Genomic DNA, 22,127 nt, shown 5'->3' on the forward strand with positions numbered 1-22,127 from the left:
AGTTGTTTTAAGTTTGTATCTTGAAGTTCCTCCTTTATGCTACTTTACTTAACCTCCACAGACTCTTCTATATGGCCACCCGCATGTCTTCAATTTTCTAAGAGAAGACCAGCCCCCTTCAAGATGTTCCACCAACTCATTCCTGTTTTCCTCAGATGTTTTTTTTTCTTTTGCTTCTTTGAAAAGCATGTGTTGATAGACTACAGGGAATAAAATGAGATTTGTTTTTTAGACAGTGTTTTCCCCTTGCAAATGTAAGTCATCCTTCCTTGGAAAGGAAACAGGGTAAATGATTATATTGTATTTTGCTCTGAAGCTTCCTTCCCAATAGCCCATTAAAATGAAAATTGTGGAGAATAAAGTGAAAAACTTGCCTCCATCTGGAAGCATTTACACACAGAGGTGTCTTCAGCTTCAGTTGTTTGCCTAGAATTTCCATTTATGAATTGGTTTGCTTTTCTCATGTGGGTATGCCGAAGACAACCGTTTGCAAAATCCATTTTGTGCAACAATTCAGAGTCTCTTTCAAATTCAACCAGGCTGGAAAGACAAATCATGACTCATAAGATCCCTCTAACACACACACATACACACACATACACACACACACACATACACACACACACACAGAGTCAGAAATCAAGGATTGAAGCAATCTCCCTTGCTGAGAGTAGCTGTGAGTTCACCTGAGAAGTCAGGGGATGATCCTCAAACAAGTTTCCTGCTTGCAAGACTTGTCTTCCCTCTGTAAAGGTATCAGCCCCTCTTTTCATGAGTAATCTCAATATGAGTGACAGGACCTATGTCCAGCAGAAGATGTTTTTACTCTTTTTTTATGGTTCAATATAAAAGTTTCCTAAAATGAACCTAGGACACACTTTTAAGATACTAGTTGTACTTTTATTTTAACATCAGTATATCATGTTCTGATTTAATCACTGTTATGGCTTATATCTAGATGTCCCCCCAAAGCCTCATGTGGTAATAAGTGGGACTTTTCTTAGAGGTGGCTGGATCTAGAGCATATGATGCTGGGACTAAGAGTGTGTGATTACTAAATTAGTCCACCGATTGGTTTGGCACAGCTCTGGGTACCCTAAGAGGGGATAGCCTAGATAGAATATAAACAAGACAGAAAGAAGTTGTCACTTGACCTTGCTTGTTGCTTGCTGCCTTTTGCCTGCCTGCCTGCTCTGCAATGCCTCTCTGCCAGGCCACCCTGCCTTGGAGCTGGCCAGCTATGAACTAACTGAAACCTCTACAAACTGTGAGCTAAATAGACCTTTCTTTAACTTTGGGTGTCGAGTATTTTGTCTCAGCAATGAGAAAAAGTAACTAAGACAATCATTCACTTAAAGAGGCAAGGAGGAAAGCTTGCTAGACATCTGCAGAGAAACCTTATTAAACAAGACAGACCAGAATCATAGGGATGTCTGTGCCACCTTCCTAAGAGCCAGTTAGTTCAAGGACTTCTTAAAGAAGAAGGTCTTGACTGTGGGTATGTCTGGCCTTATATGAGTAGAATTACTATCTCTGGTTTTAGAGGAAGAGGAAGGTTGTTAGAGCAGCAGCCTAGAAGGATGGTGGTAGAAGAGAAGACAAAAAAAGACAGAATGCTTAGACTTGAAGTTGCCCCATGAGACTCGCATGGTCCTCAGGTGGTAGTGGAATGACAGAAGAGGAGTCCTTTCAAGGACTAAGAGGGTGGCAGACATTCAGCCATAACACACCCATTCTTACTTATTCCTTTTCTTCTTTGCTGGACTTCTTCCCACAACTTCTCTAGTTCTTGGAATGGAGCTAGGGCATAGTTCTGGCAACAAGGTGCACATCAGTGGGGGAAGTTCATGTTTCTGGCAAACTTACAACTTTTCTAATAAAAGGAATACTATTGTTGTTCCCAGTTCTTCTCTGCTTTGAATGCTAGTGTGCTACTTGGAATTTGAAATTATGGGAGAAAGGGCAAGAGAATCATAGAGATGCTGACCTGAGACTTGACTTTATTGAGTAACTAACTACCAACCATGATCTATCTCCAGAAATATTGTAATGTGAGGAAGAAAAGAATCTGTATTTGTAATCATGTTTGTTTCAAACAGTCAGTTTTTGGTTACTTATAGCAGCAATAAGAAAAAGTCCTAACTGATTCAGCAGGGAAGGCAGATCAATTAAGAAAGCATACTTAAAAAACATTTTGGGGGTAAGAGAAGCTTTGAAAAACCTAAACCTAAGTGAAACTGAATATTCTTTTCAATCTAAAAACCAATTTACCATGGCAGATGGTAAATTGGCAGATGGCCAATTTATATGGCAGATATAATTTGTTTTATAGTTTATACCTACCACAACTTAGTATCATTATTTTATGCACTGATTCAACCAATTTATCCAAAGAACAAGTAATATTCTAGATCCATAACCATATGGATAATCAGTTTGTTAACTGTTGATATTTATGTTTTTATAAGCTTCTAACCTTATTTTTCTATGAAGCAAAGGTATCAGCTAATGGGCTACTTGCCTTACTTGAGTCTTTCTGAATTATTATTTCACTATTTTTAGAGACTTTTGAATGGAAAACTCAGAATGGCTTGCTTGGTCAGTAACTAGCAAAATGACATTGCACAAGTTATTTCAAGTCCCTGAGCTTCATAATGCTCCTCTACAAAAGCTAGGTTAGGTAGTTTTTTCAACTTTTTGTTCTAAATTGTTTGATTATAAACAATTAGGCTATCTAACACAGATAATTTTGTAATTCTTTTTTCACCTATGTGAATTATATCATATTTCCAACATATCACCATGAACAAAATTTTAAAATTTATATTTGATATGGTTAGAGTTCATAAACTCAACTGAGTTTTCTGACTCAAAGACAATTTTTCTCCCAACTTATTATTTTCTGTGTTAGACTTCTCAAATGGCAAAGTTGTTGTGTCTTCCTGGATCCAACTGATATCTAGGGATGGATCCCAGAAATAGGATTTTTTACAAGTATCCTGGGACATTCTAACACACAATAAAGTTTAAGGACTACCACGGATCTGGAAATCACTACCACTAAAAGTATGAAATTGAGAATTTGGTAGAATAAAATTACATAGAGGTTATTATGATAAAACAAAGATAAACTTCAGTTACAAATACAGAGCTTGACTTCTCTAACTGTACTACATTAAGGTCATCTATCACCTCCTAAGATTTCAATTTAACCTGCAGTCAGGATTATTATTTCTTACCTGAATAAAATTCACAAAAATCAAAGTGAAAAAATTTCTTCAAGGGTTATGCTTACAGCTCAACTTATTTTGTTTCTGCCTGTTTTTTCCTTCTAGTTGACATTTGTTCTTATTTTTAAAAATCTTGGTTTTAATGCTTTGTTTCTTTTAATGAGCAAGAAGTGGTTTTAAGTAAGCTAGTTGTAAGTGCCATGTTTTCATGGCTTATTATAAGTCTCATCTTCCTACCCTTTGGGCTTCTTTTAAGTCCTATAATCCATTAATAAACTAAAGGATTCATGTTTACTTTGCATCTATTTGTTTATTGATTTCTATTTGGTGAGGTCTGATAGTAATCTTTACACTATTCTCTAGTAGTAAGCTATTTTCCATAGTAGTTTTTTTAAAATCAGGAATTTCTAGTTTATGTATTTGGTTTGAATACTGTAACATCTATTCAAGAATACTTTATCCTATGAGTAGGTGTACTAACATCTCCCTCATAACTGTGATTTATTCAGCATTTCTTTTATTCCAAATCAATAAACATATTCTACAAAATGCTATATCTAATTCAGGTATGTTTTCAATATACTGCCTATGGCTGTTAAAACTAGGAAGAAGAGATATGAGAAAGACCAACATTGTTAAATGTTTCAAAGCCAATGAGCCCATTTAAAAAGAAAACAAACTGAAATAAACATGCTGACTCAAAAAAGGTTACAGCCATTATAATTCCAATATTTTAACAGTAATATTAGTCATTATTATTTCATCACAGTAGTATGCTCAGCATTTCTAAAATGTTTCTCAATCAAAAAAATGTTCATGTATCTTACAAAACATCAGACTATTAATGAATCACACATAGCACCTTAAAAGGAAGTCAGGTGCCCTATGAAGGATGATGACCGTCAGGGAGATGCTCACACACTGATGACATTCATTCAACCACAGGGAGAGCTAAGATAGTTCTGAGAGAAGGCCAAAGTGGAATGTGCTCCTGACATTTTGTACATCCCTTAATCCCAACAGAAATTTCTTCTGAGTCTGCACTTGAGGTCTGTGGGGATGGGGAGGAGGCTGGGGCCACAAAGAGCCCTGTGAGTAGCAGAAGTAGTTATCATTAAAAGAGTGCCTAACTGGAGTCAAAGTTCCTGCATGCTTGCTCCCTAAACTTTACCTGTTAATTGTGTAGTTTTGGGCATTTCACAATCTCTTGAAGCCCACATGTGCCTTCATAAAAGATCTGTAACATTAGTATATTAAAATGCTTTCTTCTTGGGCCTTTTGTGAGGAGAAGCTGAGATGAATTATAAAAATTCTTCTGATATAAATATTTGTTATAATTATAATTCAAATAAGAGCCAGATCACTTTTCTAGATTGTATCACCTGCATTCTGCACTTGATCTTAGCCAAAAGGCCGAGAAGCGATTCACCTGCATTCTGGACTGAGGTACCCAAGTATCTCCTGACTGGACTACTGTGCTACATTTGCTCATAGTTGCTTCATAACTATCTCCAAGTACATTGGTTGGGGTTGACTTGCTCCATGAAAAGTTTCCAGTTTCATAACTTTTGTAAAGCCCCTTCACAAACCAAGATATCTTCAGCTGCTGCAGCAGCTTATGGGTTCATTTTTTTTTATAAGGTCCAGACCTCTACTTAGTCCAGTATCTGGAAACTCTGACTATTGTATACTGAGAGAAAAAAATGATCTCCAAATCAATACCTATCTCTGGCAGGAATGTGCATTGGAACAGACCTAGGCAAAAATAACTCATTTGAACACAATACATGACAGTGTGTACAAATATGCTTTATGGCTGAACTTGAGTTCTTTCTGATTGTTAACATGTCCTGTTCTTTTGTGGCACCCACGCAAAAATGTGTTCTATTAGGGGCCAGGTTCTATTACTGTCTTCTTAGTCACAGTGAGCAAATCATTTTCATTAACCTTAGCTTTATTTTACACATTTTGAAATCTCTCCTTATCCACTCTAACACAGGGAAATATGAAGTTATAGCTGACAAACTAGTAAAGAAGGGTCTGCCAACAAAGCATTAAAAACTGTACTAGCCAGTGTAACAGAGTAGGATTTGTGACAATAAACCACTTAAGATCCTCCTGAAATGACAAGGTTGAACATATTACAAAATCAGTACTTTTAATATTCTGAAAAGTAGCCACCACACTTCTACAAGGGGTACTTATTTGATTATACAAAGACACATTTAATACACTAATATGCTTATCAGTCATAAATGTACTACATTCCAATGAGAGGAGTTTGAGCAGCAATTCTCTGACTTTCAAAAAGTCAGGAGATGGCTAGAACTTAACAAAGGCTATAATATTATCCTAAAGAAATCAGTACATTTCAAATTGTCACAAAAACCATATCCTTTACTCTTTAGCACAAAAGACATGTCAGCTGACTGTCATCAAGACTTTGGTGGAGACGGTTATAGAAGAGGAAAAGTGATACAAAAGGTCAAGCAACTGTTGAACACAAATGGGGTCAAGGGTTTCCCTTACCTCACTGCTTGGAAGAGGAAGGGACAGTTGCCAAAGCAGAAAATGTGAAGGAAAAACTACAGAGCATTTTCCCCACGAATTACTCCTGTAAGTGGTGTAACCTTTTAAGTGAGTAACTGGAGGATGACTATTGATGTAGCTGCACAGTGCTAAAGTCTGCAGAATGTAAGCCCTATTCAATGATAAGGAACATGCAGGACTACTCAGGAGAAGTGACTCAGCAGGTAGAGATAGTGCCTCCCCTGTCAGTGCTAAGCTGCACTTCTCCAGGTCAACAGTCTTTATGAAACATATGTAGAGGTTGGGGTTTTAGCTCAGTGGTTCAGCTGCCTGCCTCGCAAGCGCAAGGTCCCGAGTTTGATCCCCGGTACCAAAAAAAAAAAAAAAGAAACAAATACATTGGTGTGATGCTGAATTTCACCAATGAAATGAAATGGATTATACAATTTTCTAAATAACTAATTGTATTTCTAAACAGTTCACTAATTTCAAGTACTACCCTTGCCACAAACATAGAACCAAAATATGGATTGCTATATTAATACCTAGGTGCTTAAATTAGGAGGTACTTATTTGAGGTTTCTTGTGCTGGGCTTTTTACCTTAGGTTGTTAGGTATACTTCCAGGCACTTGCCTCAGTGAATATGATATATGTAAATGTTTATAATCATGAGCCCCTTATGTGATGGAATTAATACTTAAGGTATATTAATTTAGAAATATTTGAAATTTACTAAACGACAGCCTTAATGAAAAGTAAGTCCCCCACTACATTATCATATATTCTTTCACCTAATAGGTCTTTAGACAATTTTTAAGAGAAGCCATAAATGGCCAAGCAGCCTGAAGAGAAGGAGAACCTTTCATCTGTACATCCATCTATGGAAGGGTATGTTCCTAATCTGTAATTTCACATATGTGTACAACCTAAAAGAAAAAAGCATATTTCTTTGCAGATGTAGTGAATTTATCATCTACTTGGATTTTCATGGAAAAATACACGGTATTTGGAGAAAATAGTGAAAAACAGTAATGGAGTAGCTAAGTGGATGACTGAAGCAGAGAAAAAGCATTCAAATGGAAATGCACTGGTTTAAATAAGCCCTAAGACAATAGAAAAATTACATCTCCATTAAATGAAATTTCCGTCCCATATATTAAAACTGTGGCACAAATAGAGAAAAGAGAGGAAATATAAGATTATAGATGCTTAATTCAGTCAACATAAACAAAGCATATCCATTTCAACTCAATGTGGGGTTGCTCCAGTTCTAGCTAGGGGAGAAAAGGCTCAGAGGGGGGAAAAAAACCTGTCTTACAGTTCCCCTAAGGCAACCAGAAAGTGAAACTTAATTAAACAAGTGAAATGTAATTACCTACTGCTTACCACACATGGTACTGATTTTTTATTCTAGGTGCATTATTAACTGGCTGGTACTGCCCAAAGGTACTAATAAACTCTGTGTAACCACTGGTGGTGAGCAACAGAAGGAAAGCACTACCTGTTCTGTACTTCCTGCTGTGGTTCAGTTCCCTGGGTGACTGGTTTCAGCTAGTCACATTTCAGTCGGGGACTGGGAGCTGAATCTATTTACGGAAGTGCTGTCCCTCAAGCACGGTAATCTTACTCTAAAGAAAGCTGAATCTTGGGATTTTTACACTTCTCAGGACCTAAGGACAATTGCTCACTCAACATATTTGCCACTTTCATGTGCTGCTCAGAACAACTCAGATTCTCTTATATGAAGAGGCATTCAACATATGGTACCTGTCGTAGTAATTTAAAATGTGATTTCATCGTGACTCTGGAAACAAGGAGATGGCTTTTCTTAATGATAGGCACATATATTGAGAACCAGTAGGATGCTATTTAGGATAAAAGTTTGCTATGAACCTTGATGCTATGATGTAATTTGGATATCTTCTTTAGCTTTCTATTTCCTCTTCTACCCGAGTATTCTTAAGCATACAACTTTCTACCTGTGGAAGTTTCAAGAAACAAATACTTGAAAAATAATAAACCTGAAGTGGGAAAAAAATGAGTATGTAAATCAAGCAAATGCTGAATTACTTAACAAATGGCTATTTGGATTCAGATAAAGTTGAAAAGCATACTCAGAAAGTTTTGAATGAATACTCTACAATGTTGGCATATCACAATGCTCTTCATTCATATAACATGGCAATGATTTGTCATTTTTATGGGAGCAGCTAGAGGAATTGAAAGATGCAAGAACTAGTCAGAAATTTGAAATTGGTTTTTATTGAAAATGATTTTAAAAATTGTTGGATGGACTGCCATGCATGGTGGCACATGCCTGCAATCTCAGCTACTCCAGAGGCTGAAGCAAAAAGATTGCAAGTTCACGGCCAGTTTGGGAAACTTAGGAAATCTTTTCTCAGAATAAAATTTTAGAAAAACAGTTGGAAATGCAGCTCAGTGCCACAGTGCCTGCCTAGCTTGTGCAAAGCTCTGGGTTCAAGGTCCAGTACTGAAAATAAATTTTTATTGGATGACTTTGTGGTGGAAATTTTATAGCAGGTAAAACTGAACCAGGTTTCCTTTCAGTTCTTTTCTGTGAACATGAGATTTTCAAAGCAGTGAGTCAAATGAATCTTCATTGTATGCATATACTTCAGCTCTCTGTCCAGCCTAGAGGGCTGTTGTATCACATATTCCTGAGACTGTATTTACCCTGCTGTGCCTGAAAGGGCAAAGTTAAGTACCTCCTTCTGAGTCCTTCGATTTACTTTGGTATTCCTGATAAAAACATATAGCCAACTAAAACCTCTTTTTGTCTTTATGTTTCCTTGAAATGAATTTTTGGTTTGGCTTAAACAGTCCTCCTCCTTCACTTGCTCCTCTTCTTGTTTCCTTTGGAGGTTCCTCTCTGTCTTGGTGACCTCTGAAGGTTGGCAGCTCCAGACTTCAGAGACCTTTCATTGAGCCTCTTGGCTTTAAGTAGTGTGCATGATTCTAATCATTAATGACTGACAAATTTATATCTAACCCAGATATCTTCGCTGAACTCTAGATTCATATATATATATATCATATATATGATAAATATATATATTCAAATGCTATGTCTTCTTAGACTTACTATGTCCAAAACAAAGCACCACATCTTGCTCCAAAAAATGATCCTCCAGTTTTGACCTTAATGAAGAGAAACTCCGTCCTTCAGTTGCTCTTGTGAAAAGACTTGGCATCTTTATTGATTTCTCTCTTTTCAGACTTTGCATTCTATCTACTAAAATTGTTGTTGTCTCTACCACATATGCAGAATTCAACAATCATACCACGTTTACCACTAACTGTTTGTTCAAAGACATCATCATTTCTTATTCAGATTAATATCGTAGCTTCCTATATAATCTCCTTAAAGTTCTGTCATTTTCCCCTCTCACTCATTTTTAAGCACAAGAGCTAGACTGATCCATTTAAAACCTGTCAGATTATGCCACTTCTCTGCTTGAAAACTCTAATGCTTCATTCAGAAGAAAAACTGAAATCTGTCAGGGGCCTACAAAGTCCTAACCAATCTGCCTCCTAGACGCTTACTTCTTTGATGTCAGTTCCAATTTCTCTTTCCCTTGCCACTGTTCCAGCTATTCTGGCCACCCTGTGATTTTGTGGACACACTAAGGATACTAAGGTCTCACAACTGTGTACTCTCCTCAGCAATTCTCTTACTCCTAATATCTGTGTGCCAGTCTCTCACACCTCCTTCGGGTCATTCCTTCTCCCTTCAAGGCTCTCACCTCTGGGTGAGGTTTTTATGACCTGCCAATTTAAAACTGAGCCTACTTTTCTTTATTCCACAGCACTTCCCACCATTTAATGTTCTACATACCTTACTTTTTTGTTTATTTTTTTGTTTTCTCACTAGATTGTAAATTCTATGAGAACAAGGATTTTTGTTTGATCAACGAATGCCAACTCCAAGTACCTTGCACACAGTAGGAGCTCAATAAATATTTGCTGAGTAGATAACATTCAAGTACACTTCAGTTTTGATGGCTACATATGTTAAGAACTCTTGGCTCATACATCTAGACACTACACTTCCATTTTAAAAGGCTTCCATGATTTCACAAGAGGCACCTACTTTACCAGGGCCAGAATTGTCAGACAGCTTTCAAAACCTAAATGGTCAATCTCCAGAACCTACAAAGTTTTTAGAAAGTAGGCCAGATTGTGAGCTGAGAAGAAAACAACAATAACATACATTTAAGTATCTTCCAAACAAAATCTCAGAAGCAGCCTATCAGGTTTAGAGACCACATACTTGGCTACATTATTTTGCAAAGGCTGGAAACATAAGGCAGCTCTGAAAGTCAGAAAACACCAGTATTTGGCCCTAAAATGATTTAACATGCACAAAAATGGCACTGTGCCTCTGAGACCTGGAATGTAGCATTACAGGTTTTCTCCAAAACAGATTCATTTACTTAACATTACTCTGACCCTTTAACGTCCAACTTGCTGCACAATTAAGCTATTTAAGCCTTCGATTTATACAACTATCTTTGTACTACAATCTGGGTCTAAACTGAAGCAAAACAACGCTATGCCTTTCTGTTTTGCTGAAGTTTGTTCTGAACTGTGAAGATGTGATATATGCAAATTTGAGCCCCATAAATGTTTAGCCTGCAAAGTTAAGAGTGAGACTATTTCTATTTTACTCTTTCATCCAACAAACATTTATTCAGTCCACTACTGTGTACTGTCAGTCACACTGAGTCAGGTTTTTTCCTTTACTGTTTCTATGAAAAAAACTTTCTATGTAATGCCAGTCACTTAAAAGTTTATTACCATGGAAACAAGAGGGCAATCACAATAAACTTAACATCAAGTTGCACTGAAAAAGTATAGCAATGCTTTTGACAACAATGAATACCAATCTGAATTCTATACTTTTTTGTAAATCAAGGCAATGCTTTTGTCTCTCTTGCAAGATCATTATTTCCCCATAAAAATTGTAATTGACTTTGGAAGAATAGTTTATTTACCTCTTGAAAAATGTTTTTAAAATGTCTCAACTTACATTAAAAGGGACCAAATTTACTGGGTTTCATCAATATTTGACTTGGGAAAAATCACACCATGCCAAAATAATAATTTTATGCAAATGAAAGCAATTTACTCTCCTTTGTTTAAACAAATGATTGCTAATTTTGGAAAGTTTTTTTTTTCTTTTGTAGCTTTCATTCCTTTCCTTTTGTTCATTTTATTTTTATTTTTCCTTTTTATTCTCCAAGGGGCTAAAAAAGAAAATAGAAAACAAAGGACACTGGATTTAGGGGCAAAAGATCTAAGTTTCAATCCAGATTGTTCCATGTAAAAGCAGTGTGATTTAAGACAACCTACTTCACGACTGTGAGACAGTTTTCTCACCTGAACATGATGCTGATGTTCCCCAGAATCACTGTGAGTTTCAATAAGATAATTTGTAGGATGCCTGTTGTATAACAAGTAAGCAGATAGCCCATCTTCATATGAAGTTTGTGATTTAAGGATGATACTTGGCTTCACTTTCATGTACTGTACAACATGAAGATTAAAATCTTTTCATATACTAAATTCTTTGAACTGTTTTGGGGGTTGGATCCTCAGGTTTACATTTTGTAACATGTAAGTCATGTTCATTATAGGTAGAATAATTCTGTCTTTGCTGCTTTCTTGGTATTTTTATTTATTTTTAGTTCTCTTTCAAAATGTTTTACTTCTTTTCCTTTACAGACATCTTTAAGCACATCCGTTTTTCTCTACTATAATTTTTCTGTAGTTTTATTTTTATTTCTGTTATTTACCAAAATTTCATGTATTTCTTTTATTTTTCTTATTCTTTATGGATTGTATAGTCATTTATATTGTGAAATTTTAACATTAAATTAGGTCATCTCTCAAACACATTTTTTAATGAAAAGTCTAGCAATGTGGAATTGTATTGGTGAAAAAGAAAACACTATAATTTAAAGCAGAAGCTGCAAAACATGCTTGTTAAGTATAGCTCTATTTTACATCTTAAATATATTTTTAATTTGGGAAAAGTATACACATTTTTTTGGTAAACATTCAGATACTACCAGAAGGTCTCAGAAAGTAAAAAATATTTGAATCGAAACACCTAGAGATCATTACTGTAAATATTTTGGTGAACTTCTCTTGTGAATCTCATGTATACGTATGTACTAGATACATACAATTTCATATAAACAGATTCAGATTACACATGATATATGAAACCTACTTTTTCACTTAATACAGTGTTTTATTGAGCTAACTCCATGTTAGTGTATACATATTGTCTCAATTTTAATAATTGTACAATATTCCATTGTATAGTTGTACCATGATGTTTTTAGTTAATTCTCTATGGGTAGATATTCAGTTAACTTCCTCCTTTCTCCTATTATAAAAATGCTTCAGAGACTAACATTTACACCCAGATCCCTTTGAAATACAGCTAAGAACATAGTTGACGATCTAGTTGGTTGTAAAATATTTATTTATTTGTTTATTTGGTGCTTTGAAACAGTGTCTCCCTATGTATTTTGGGCTAGCCTTGACCTCATTATGTAGTCCAGGCTGGCCTTCAACTTGCAGCAATCTTCCTGCCTTCTGCCTTCTCCTATAATCCTATTCAGATTATAAGGATGTGTCACCAAGCCTGGCCAATGAACTAGTTCTTAAATGCATGTTTCCTTGGGCATTTTCCTCTTTATCCAGACTGTAAAGAACTGTTTTTCTTAAAAACTCAAAGCATGTATCAATTGAAAGTGAAGTTCAATATCAGCACTGCTGTCGGTATAACTACAAAATGGAACACTAGAGAAATGTAGAAAACCTATTTTCAATCTATTAAATTTCCCTAATTTAAATATTTCTGCTATATAAATAGTAATATTTGTACAGAAATGTTTGTTATGTTACAAAGTCAGGGCAAAGACTTTCTCTTCCATTTTTGCTCATTTTTGTGTCTGCTTTAACTATATTATAGGATTTTTATTAGCAACAGCATAAGTATCATTAATTCCTCACTATTGGTAAGAGCTAAATATTTTTTTTACCCATAGATGATTCTATATCCCACCCCCAAGAATGCACATTCCTTCAGAAAGAGGTATAACAATGACTGGAAAGTGTCTAGCATGGTGAACACCTTAAGAATTCATAATGTTCAAGCAAGGAGGACAGCAGGGAAATCAGTTTGCACACAGATACTTATGCCTGAGGGGACTCTGATATTTCATGTCCATGGAAATAGTTGCAGAATCTACAAATCTTGGAGGTGGTGTGTGTGTGTGTGTAATTATAACAAATCAGCTACCAACTTCTTGGTCCATTCCCCATTTCTAGAGAAAGTGGTTAACTGGGAGGTGAACATAATGTTCAAAGATTTTTTTTTTTCATTTTTCTCCTTCAAATTGGTCACTTTCTTTAGGAGAAGCCTGCCTGTGTTCACTCTGCATGACTGATGCTATACTTTTTCCATTTCTCACAATAGAAAGATGGTCTCTCCATGGAGAGAGGTTAGACATCAGGAACAGTTTCTTATGCTTGTCAGTGTCCAGTTCTTTTTAAGCTTAATCTTGTAATCCAAAACAGCAAAGTCATTTTTAAGGAAAAAAAAATCCGTGTCTGTTCTTGAACAGAGAGGGCTCCAAAGCTGAACATGATTGTTTAAGGTCATGCTAACTTGTACTGATGCCTACAGTTCCAAGGTCAAGTTGCAACCAAACAAGATTTTATACTTGACAGAGAGAATAAGAACTAGCTTCAGAGAACTATATAGTTACACACGTTTAAACATGTATTTCTTTTTTAAAAACATCTATTCCTTTAAAACTCCAATCAAGCTGATGTGGCTTGAGAAATGGCTACTAAAATAAGAAAGGGGGGGAAATGTGGCTAGTGCTCCATTTCCATAATTACTTGTCCCCTTTCCTCTCATATAAACATGTGTTACTACTTCTCACATTAAAAAAAAACTGTTAATCTCTGCTCTATGTAGTTAGAGTACAAACATAAATTGGACAGTACAGTGATAAATGCTGCAGGATTTGTTCATTCATCTAACTGATATTTATCAAGTGTCTGATTCATTCTTGCAAGGTATAATCTGAAGCCATACGAGCCCCTGCACACAAAACAGGGTCCATGCTCTGTAAAAACTCCTATTCTGAGCCACAAGCCAGCTGTTCAAATGTCTGTGATGTCAATGCAATATATTTAAAGTGTTACTTCAGTGCCGTAATTTGGTGTAAAAGAGAGCTGAATCACTCCTGGGGAGTGTTAAGTAAAGACATGTGGAGGATGCATCATTTGTTTTTTTGTTTGTTTGTTTTGTTTTGTTTACTTAAACTCTTTTATTGGTACATTTTAGGTATACAATTCATTTACATTTATTATTGGGTGCTTGTACCTGTTCATGATGTATCTTGGTTCTCATTTTTTCCCCATTACCTGTGCACCCTTCACCCCTAAACCCTTCCCTATTTATATACTTCATTTCCATTTTTTTTTCTTTTCTCATAATTTTTCCTTTCCATTCTTCCCTTTCCCCATCTCCTCCCACCACCTCTACCCCTTTGGACCTTTTCCTATTTTAAAGTATCAATTATGAGTTTTTAATCCTTTTAATCCTTATTTACACTCTCAGTTTCTCACACTAGAGAAACTATTCGGTATTTACACATGTGTGCCTTATTTATTTCACTTAAGAGTACGGCCTCAATATTGGATGCATCATTTGTACCAAGCCAGGTACTACAGCTCAGTCAAGACTGCTGTACCTAAAATAATTTTAAATTGAATAAAAGTTGTCTTAACATAATTAAAACTTGAAGTACTAATTTGGTATCCTGAAAAAAAATTAATGAGGTAAACATAATAAGTGGCTTGGCAAAGAGTAAGTGGTCTTTAAATGCTGATCCCCTTCTGTGGATACCTTTTTGTTTGCTTACTTTATTATCATTATTTTTTTAATTCCCAGGGCAGTGGTTCTCAAACTAGAGATGAGCATCAAGATTACCTAGAAGAAAGATTGTTGAAATAGAGCTCTAATTCCAGTCTTCAGGATCTCCACTTCAGGAGGCCGGGGATGGGGTCCAAAAATATGTATGTATAGAAAGTTTTGGGTAATGCTGCTGCTGCTGTTGTTCTGTGGACCCCACTGAGAGAACCAAGAGCCAGATTCTGTGATCATATTAGAGATGGGTCCCAGCTTTTCAGTTGTGCTTCTTTTTTTTCTCTCTCTCCCTCCCTGCCTCCCTCCCTGTCTCCCTCCCTGTCTCCCTCCCCTCCCCTCCCCTCCCCGCCTCCCTCTCTCCCTTCCTTCTTTCCTTCCTTCCTTCCTTCCTTCCTTCCTTCCTTCCTTCCTTCCTTCCTTCCTTCCTTCCTTCCTTCCTTCTGTCCTTCCTTCCTTTCTACTGAAGAAAAGGAGAGAAAAATAACACCGCTTTATATAGCCCTGACCTTTTTGTAGGCCTGGGCAGCAACTTCCCATGTGGAGCAAATTAATTTCCTTTGTGGATGTTTTGTGTACTGGAAAAAGTACAATAGATTCAACATTTCCTAAGCACTTGCTCTGTAGCTGGCCACTGTGCTAAGCCCATCGGAATTGGTTTCTGCCCTTATGGAACTTACAGTGTAGTGAGGTAGGCAACCCAACAAATCAGTCATTAGAGTTCATTTTGTCAGGTTCAATTGTGCATGATGATAGAACATTATGATTGATTAGTTATTATGAAGGGTCAAAAAACAAACTCAAGCCGGAAAACTGGAAAGAAGATAGATCACAAAGGATTTTCTAACAAGATGACCCATGACTCACTAAGGAGTGGAGGATGACTAGCAGTCTATTAAACAAGAACTGGAAGGGAATTCTGGGCAGAGAACAGCACAGAAGCAGCATATACACTTTACCTTTTGGGAGTTTCCAGGAGCTTTGCTTACCAACATCACATCACAAATGTCTGGTTTTTTTTTTTTTTTTGGTATCAGGGATCAAACTCAGGACCTTGTGCTTGCGAGGCAGGCACTGGAACCACTGAGCTAAATCCCCGGCCCAACATCACAAACGTCTTTGCATGCTCTGCTAATGAATTTGAACTTTATCATGAAAAATCACTTGGCAACTGCATATAGAACAGGATTAGACTAGAGACAGGGTAACTGATAGATTATTTTTGTAGCACCAAAAGTGAGAAAACCTAGAGGAACTAAAATTGTGGCAGTGGATATAAAGGAGAAGAGAGGATCAGAATAGATATTTAAGAAGCAGAGAATATAAGAAGTCAGGATTATAAAACTGAAAAGTGAATGAGAAAGATGAATCCATGGGAACTCACATATCTCTAAGGGGTGAAAGATAAGAAAATGACAGATTTGGGGGTGAAATGGTGTGTCTTCCAAGGGGATATGGCCATTAGGCAATTGAGTATATGGGCTAGGGCACAGGAGGAGGGTCTTAAAACCCTGGGCTTGTAGGAAGACCACCCATGATAGGCACAGAATGAAAAGATCCATTAAGAACTGATTATAAACACTGTTTTCAAATGGCTGCTATCAAGAAATCAATGAATAACAAATGCTGGTGGGGTTGTGGGGAGAAAGGGATCCTTCTGCATTGTTGGTGGGAGTGCAGACTGGTGCAACCACTGTGGATGTCAGTATGGAGATACCTCAAAGACCTAGGATTAGAGGTCCCATTAGACCCAGCTATTCCTCTACTGGGTATCTTCCCAAAAGAATTAAAAGAATCATACCACAGTGATATATGCTCACTCATGTTTACAGTGGCACAGTTCTTAATAGCTAAAACTTAGAAACAGCCCAAGTCCCCATCAACTGGAAACTGGATGAAGAAGATGTGTTTTTTAAAATAAAATGGAGCAGTACTCAGCCATAAAGAATGAGAAAGTAGAGACATTTATAGCTAAGTGGTTGCTCATTGAGGCCATACTCTTAAGTGAAATAAATAGGACATACATGTGTAAATACTGAATAGTTTCTCTGGTGTGAAAAACTAAAAATATAAATAAGGATCAAAATGTATAACTGATATTGTGAAATAGGAAGAAAATATCTAAAGGAGTAGGGGAAGTGTGAGGGGTAGGGGAAAGGAAAGAAGGGAAAAGAAAAAATATGAGAAAAGGAAAAACATGGAAAGAAAGTCTTGGTAAAAAGGGAAGGGTGAAGGGGGTGAAGGAAGGGCAGGGGAATGGGGAAAAAATAAGAACCAAGATACATCATGTAAAGGTACAAGATCCCAATGATGAATGTAACTGTATCATATACCTAAAATGTACCAATAAACTTAATGGAATTAAATAAACACTCTTTTCATTAAAGGGTGAAGCAATATGAGGAGGGTCTTCCCATTGCTGATATGGTCCTTTGCAGTATTCAATGAATAAACTTACGATCTGTGCTTATAATGACCTTTCATTCTATTCTACATTCCAGATGCAGACAAACAAAGGTGATATTATATGTCAAAGTCTTTTGCAAACTACAAAGCACTATACAAAATGTAAGGAAAGGTTTGTGAACAATAAAAACTGAAGGAAGAGAAAGAGAACAACTAACAAGTTTCTCAGGGCTTAGACAAGGACTAGGATTTGAGTCTTGGTCTCCCAGGTCCTCAGTCAATTTGACACTCTCCAGTCCCCTGATAGGTTTTGCATGAAAGCACGCTTCTCTTGTTATAGATGTGTCATGCCTGTGGCGCACCTCTGTCTTTGCTAACCTACACGTTAGAACAATCTGGACCTGGCAGCATGAATACTGTGGAGCTCTGCAGGCATGCTGCTGAGAGAAGAGCAGCTGACTCACAGACCTTACCACGCAGATGAGGACATGTTATAACCCACAGTGTGTCTGTGTCCCTGGGTGAACCAGAAATTTTATAATGGAGTTTTTCTATATCTCAAAAAAAATTAATAGATTAAATAGTAACTGCAAGAGTTCATTTCTCTTATTTGGGTGGGTACTTTATTTTTTAAAATTTTATTTGTGCTATTTTACCATGAGATCAGTTCAAGTCTAAATGAATTTGGTGTGTATAAAATATACTTATAAATAAATCCACATAGAGATATAGCGCTACAAAACTATGAACAGGCTCACATACAATCAGTCTTTTATTCCAGGTGTGAACTGCTGTGGTATTTTGCCCAGGTCAGACACAGGTTGTGGGCTCTGCAAACTAATTTTGGAAAGCAGACGCAGTATAGTTGGTAGGTGGAGTAAAATGAAAACAGAAAAATTAGTGTGCCTGCCACTTTAATTGGTCTTGTGGCTCTCACAGAAAAGGAGTAATAGTTTAAAATTTAGTTTTAAAGTACAACTTTAAAAGAAAGCAATGAATTTCCAGTAATTTCCCCACCTCAACTCATAGCAATTTGTTTCCTGCTGAGTGAAAAACCACGGATCTTGAAACTGTTACTGAACCTTCTTTCTCCTGACTTGTATGATTGCAAGATTTACTTTTTTTTCTTTTTTCTCTCTCTCTTTTTCTCTTTCTTTCTTTCTTTCACTTTTACTATTCTGGGTAGTTTCTTTCTTTCTTTTTTTTTTTTTTGGTACTGGGGATCAAACTCGGGTCCTTGCGCTTGCGCAGCAGGCAGCAAAACCACTGAGCTAAATCCCCAGCCCTCTTCCATTTTTAAATCTTTTACTTTTCTTTTCCTTCCAAGGAGATCAGGTATGAGTTCCTGAAATTATGAAAATCTGAAATTGAAAGGAATTTAGAACATCAATAATATAGGTAATCGATGGTTAAAAAGTTCATGAACTTGAACTCTTTCCATAAAAGAGGACTCATTATCTCACCAAGGTCATCATTATTTGAAGACCACCATACAATGGTCAGGGTGCTGTTCTATTTGCAATACGAATTGGAATATTACATTAGGTCATCATGATAAGTGATAGCTAAAAGTACTTTTCCTCTTATGTTATTTAATTTAGCACCAAGTTTAATTGATCTACATAATGTTATATAGTTATAAACTTTCTCATTTATCATACCCGTATTCCATTCTCAACCACAAGCTCCAACAGGGGCAGGTATTTTCTCTTCACAACTATACCTTAAATACCTAGCGTATCTTTGATACATTGTAACAACTCAATATACATGATTTTCATTCTCAGATTAGGAAACTGGGAACTAAAACTTCCAATGGTTGTTATAAATGTATGAGTACATAAACAGACAATAATATTAAAATGAAAGTTAATATACTTCACTATATTCAGCTTTTCGTATCATGGACATGTAGGAATTTTTAAAAAAATGTTTTATAAAACTGAATGTTCAACATGGTTATTATGGAGGAGGGCACTTAAAATACTTAACAACCCCAAATAACATGGTGGGAGCTGTAGTTCTCACCAGTAGAACTGTGGAAGTGACTTCAGAAGAGGAGCAGTCAACCGAGGACAGCCACAGCTGAGAAAGGGTAGGTAGGAGGCAGGTCTTAGAAATTTCATAAGAGATTGCTTCCAGGGGTATATAATTTTTCTAAGGTCCTGGTGCATTCTGGCTAGGAGAGAGGAAGCAAGCAAAGAGGGGAAGCAGAATTCAGGCCAGGGCAACTGGTATCCACCTAGAATTTCCAGTGTTCAGGACAGGGGAGTGGTTGGTAGTAGTTAGGAGAAAATGAACAATGGCTTTTCCCCATGTTTATCAGCTGAATTAGCAACCCTAGCTATCAGAAATATTAAAATATGGCTTTGATTTCTTGGGAGGCATTAATAATTTTGCAGCAAAATTGAGTGGGTCCCCACTTTAAAACCTCTACATCTACTGAACAGAACTTTAATAAAAGACTATGTATGTACTTGCAAAGGGGAATGATCATTAGAAGGCCTTTTCTGCTGTGCAAGAGGATTCACCTCAGAATTCTCTTAACACAAGCAATTTGAATTGATTTAAATTACTTTTCAACCTGAAAATTCATTTCAAATACCACTTCCCAAAGATTATGTCTACCAGGAAGAACAAATGATATTGATGAACACTCTCACAGATCAGGCCAAGTCAAGTTTTCAAGATCAAAGCAGAATTGAAGTTTGCAGCACTTTTCTTGATCTTTTAGTTTCTAAAAAGCTACATCTATTTAAATTACTCTATGTTAATGTTAGATTAGATGACTTTTTTTGCCCAAAATACTCCTTTAATTGCATAGGGAAAAGTGATGTTTCCTGGTTAAAATTAGGTAGAAAATTCTGCTTTGACAATTTAGTCAAAGTTAGATATCACTTTCCTACAATCTGTAATCATGTTGATTTTATAATTAAAACCTAAATGATCTCAAAAACTTTATTAACATTTTCTAAGTAACTGCAACTTTTTTCATGAACATTAATAAATAATCTTCAAAAATTGGAACTTGAACTCACAAATCCCCCTCTGTCCTCCCTGTTTCACTTCAGCTTTAAAATATACACTTGCAAAATTTCCTCCATTTATATTCTCCTTTAAAGGACACTTTTTAGCAGATAATTCAACTAACTGCTGTATTTTTCCATATATGATGCCAGGGAATAGAAGCAAAGGAGATAGTTTCTTATATGATATAATTGTTTCCATTAAAAACTCAGGAAAGCAGGAACTGATCCATCAACAAGGGCAAACAAAAGATGGTGTAATCCACAAACTTTAACTTTTGATCACTTATAAAATTGAAAGCTGAATAAGCCATAAACTAAAAAGATGGTAACTGCCAAGGTGTAGGGATGTTTTTCCCCTTTGTTAAACTATCAACAGTCCTTTCTGTCTGTCCAAAACAAAAAATGAGATCAGTATCCTCTAATTCACATTAGTTTATTAACTAGAAATTATCTATACATGTTCATTCTTTAGCATATTTTTTCATGAATGTGTGAGTTTTGAACTATTTTCCTTAATGTCTACAAGGGGATTTGGCGTGGATAAGAAAAAGTGAATATCAAGAAACCATGAGATGCCCTTGTAACAACAAAAATTATATGCAGGCACTGTGTGATATAAACTTTTTCTCTAATAATGAAAATTAACACTATAGTAAATGATTCTTTTTGGCCTTTGAAGAACAAAACACTGCTGAGTTTGAGAATCTATTTGGACACATCCTAAAAAGTGTGAGAAATGTAGTAGAGGCCTACTGTTTTAAGGAGTTAGAAGAGGAACACATTGACTCACAAACCCTCTGGGCCACCGAACATCTGTCCTCTATATTCTTTTTTTTTTTTTTTTTTTGGTATCGGGGATTGAACTCCGGATCCTGCACTTGCGAGGCAGGCAGCAGAGCTATGTCCTCTATATTCTAAAATCCAGTTTGGCTCACAGGAATGATCAACCATTCTTTTTTTTTTTTTGGTACCGGGGATCAAACTTGGGACCTTGCGCCTGCACAGCAGGAGCCAGATCCACTGAGCTAAATCCCCGGCCAATCATTCTTGATTGAGCTATTACACATTACTGATTTATTCCATCTTTCTTTTACATTTTCAATCTTTTGCTCTATATTTGCTCATTTACCCCTGCTTGATAAATGTATTTATTATTGTAAACTGAAGAAATTGATATTCTCTTCTCTAACTCCATTCCAGTGGACAACTTTCTTTTTTACACCATCAGAATCTTTGAAAGAGTTCTTTACAATTGCTGTCTCTGCTTCCCTGTTTCCCACCTAGTCCATAATTGTCTTCTATTCTGAAAGGTTTACTGAGTGTACTTGTCATTTTGCCCCCTAGACAATCATGTAAATCCTTGTAACAATCAACTTTTTTTGGTCTTTATTCCCTTATATCTCTCTGTAGCATTTGATACTGTATAATACCACTTTCATTCTTAAAACTCCTTTCTTCCTTGTCTACTAGCTGAAGCAAAACCATTTTTTCTACCCATAATCACAAAATGTAGCCTGCTTTTTCTTTCTTTCCTTCTTTCTTTCTTTCTTTCCTTCTTTCTTTCTTTTGTACCAAGGATCCAACTCAGGACCTTGTTCTTGCAAGGCAGGCAGCGGAACCACTGAGCTAAATCCCCACCCCAGTAGCCATTTCTTAATGTGCCACTTTTGATTTTCCATCCCCACAGAGATTTACATTTAGCTTTTAAACTGTTGTCCCTGGATATGAATCTCTTGCAGAGTCTTAAGCCCATATTTTCAATTGCCCAGTAAATATTTCCACCTGAATATTTCACCCGCTAATATCTCTAATGACATAGTGTTCCTCATCAAACTTGTCATCTTCTTTGACTGTTTTCCTCTCATTATTTCTATTTATTTTAAAGGTTTCATCTTTACAGATGAGTAATAGGTTTTTTTCCTTTGCTCTTCACTGAATTGCTAAGCTATCTTCAAAAG

At 36.3% G+C, this 22,127-nt stretch overlaps 1 protein-coding gene and 1 pseudogene across 3 annotated transcripts in view; both read right to left on the reverse strand.

Moving 5' to 3' along the window:
- Maml2 (mastermind like transcriptional coactivator 2) overlaps positions 1-22,127 on the reverse strand; it is a 356,733-nt gene that overhangs the window by 277,265 nt on the left and 57,341 nt on the right. The gene's annotated exons all lie outside the window — the stretch shown is intronic.
- Positions 4,487-4,655, reverse strand: LOC147827888 (U2 spliceosomal RNA; annotated as a pseudogene).

Source organism: Heterocephalus glaber, unplaced genomic scaffold, assembly GCF_053883595.1.
Source record: "Heterocephalus glaber isolate CG9 unplaced genomic scaffold, H.glaber_assembly_v1.0 deba00001429, whole genome shotgun sequence".
Taxonomy (NCBI): Eukaryota; Metazoa; Chordata; class Mammalia; order Rodentia; family Bathyergidae; genus Heterocephalus; species Heterocephalus glaber.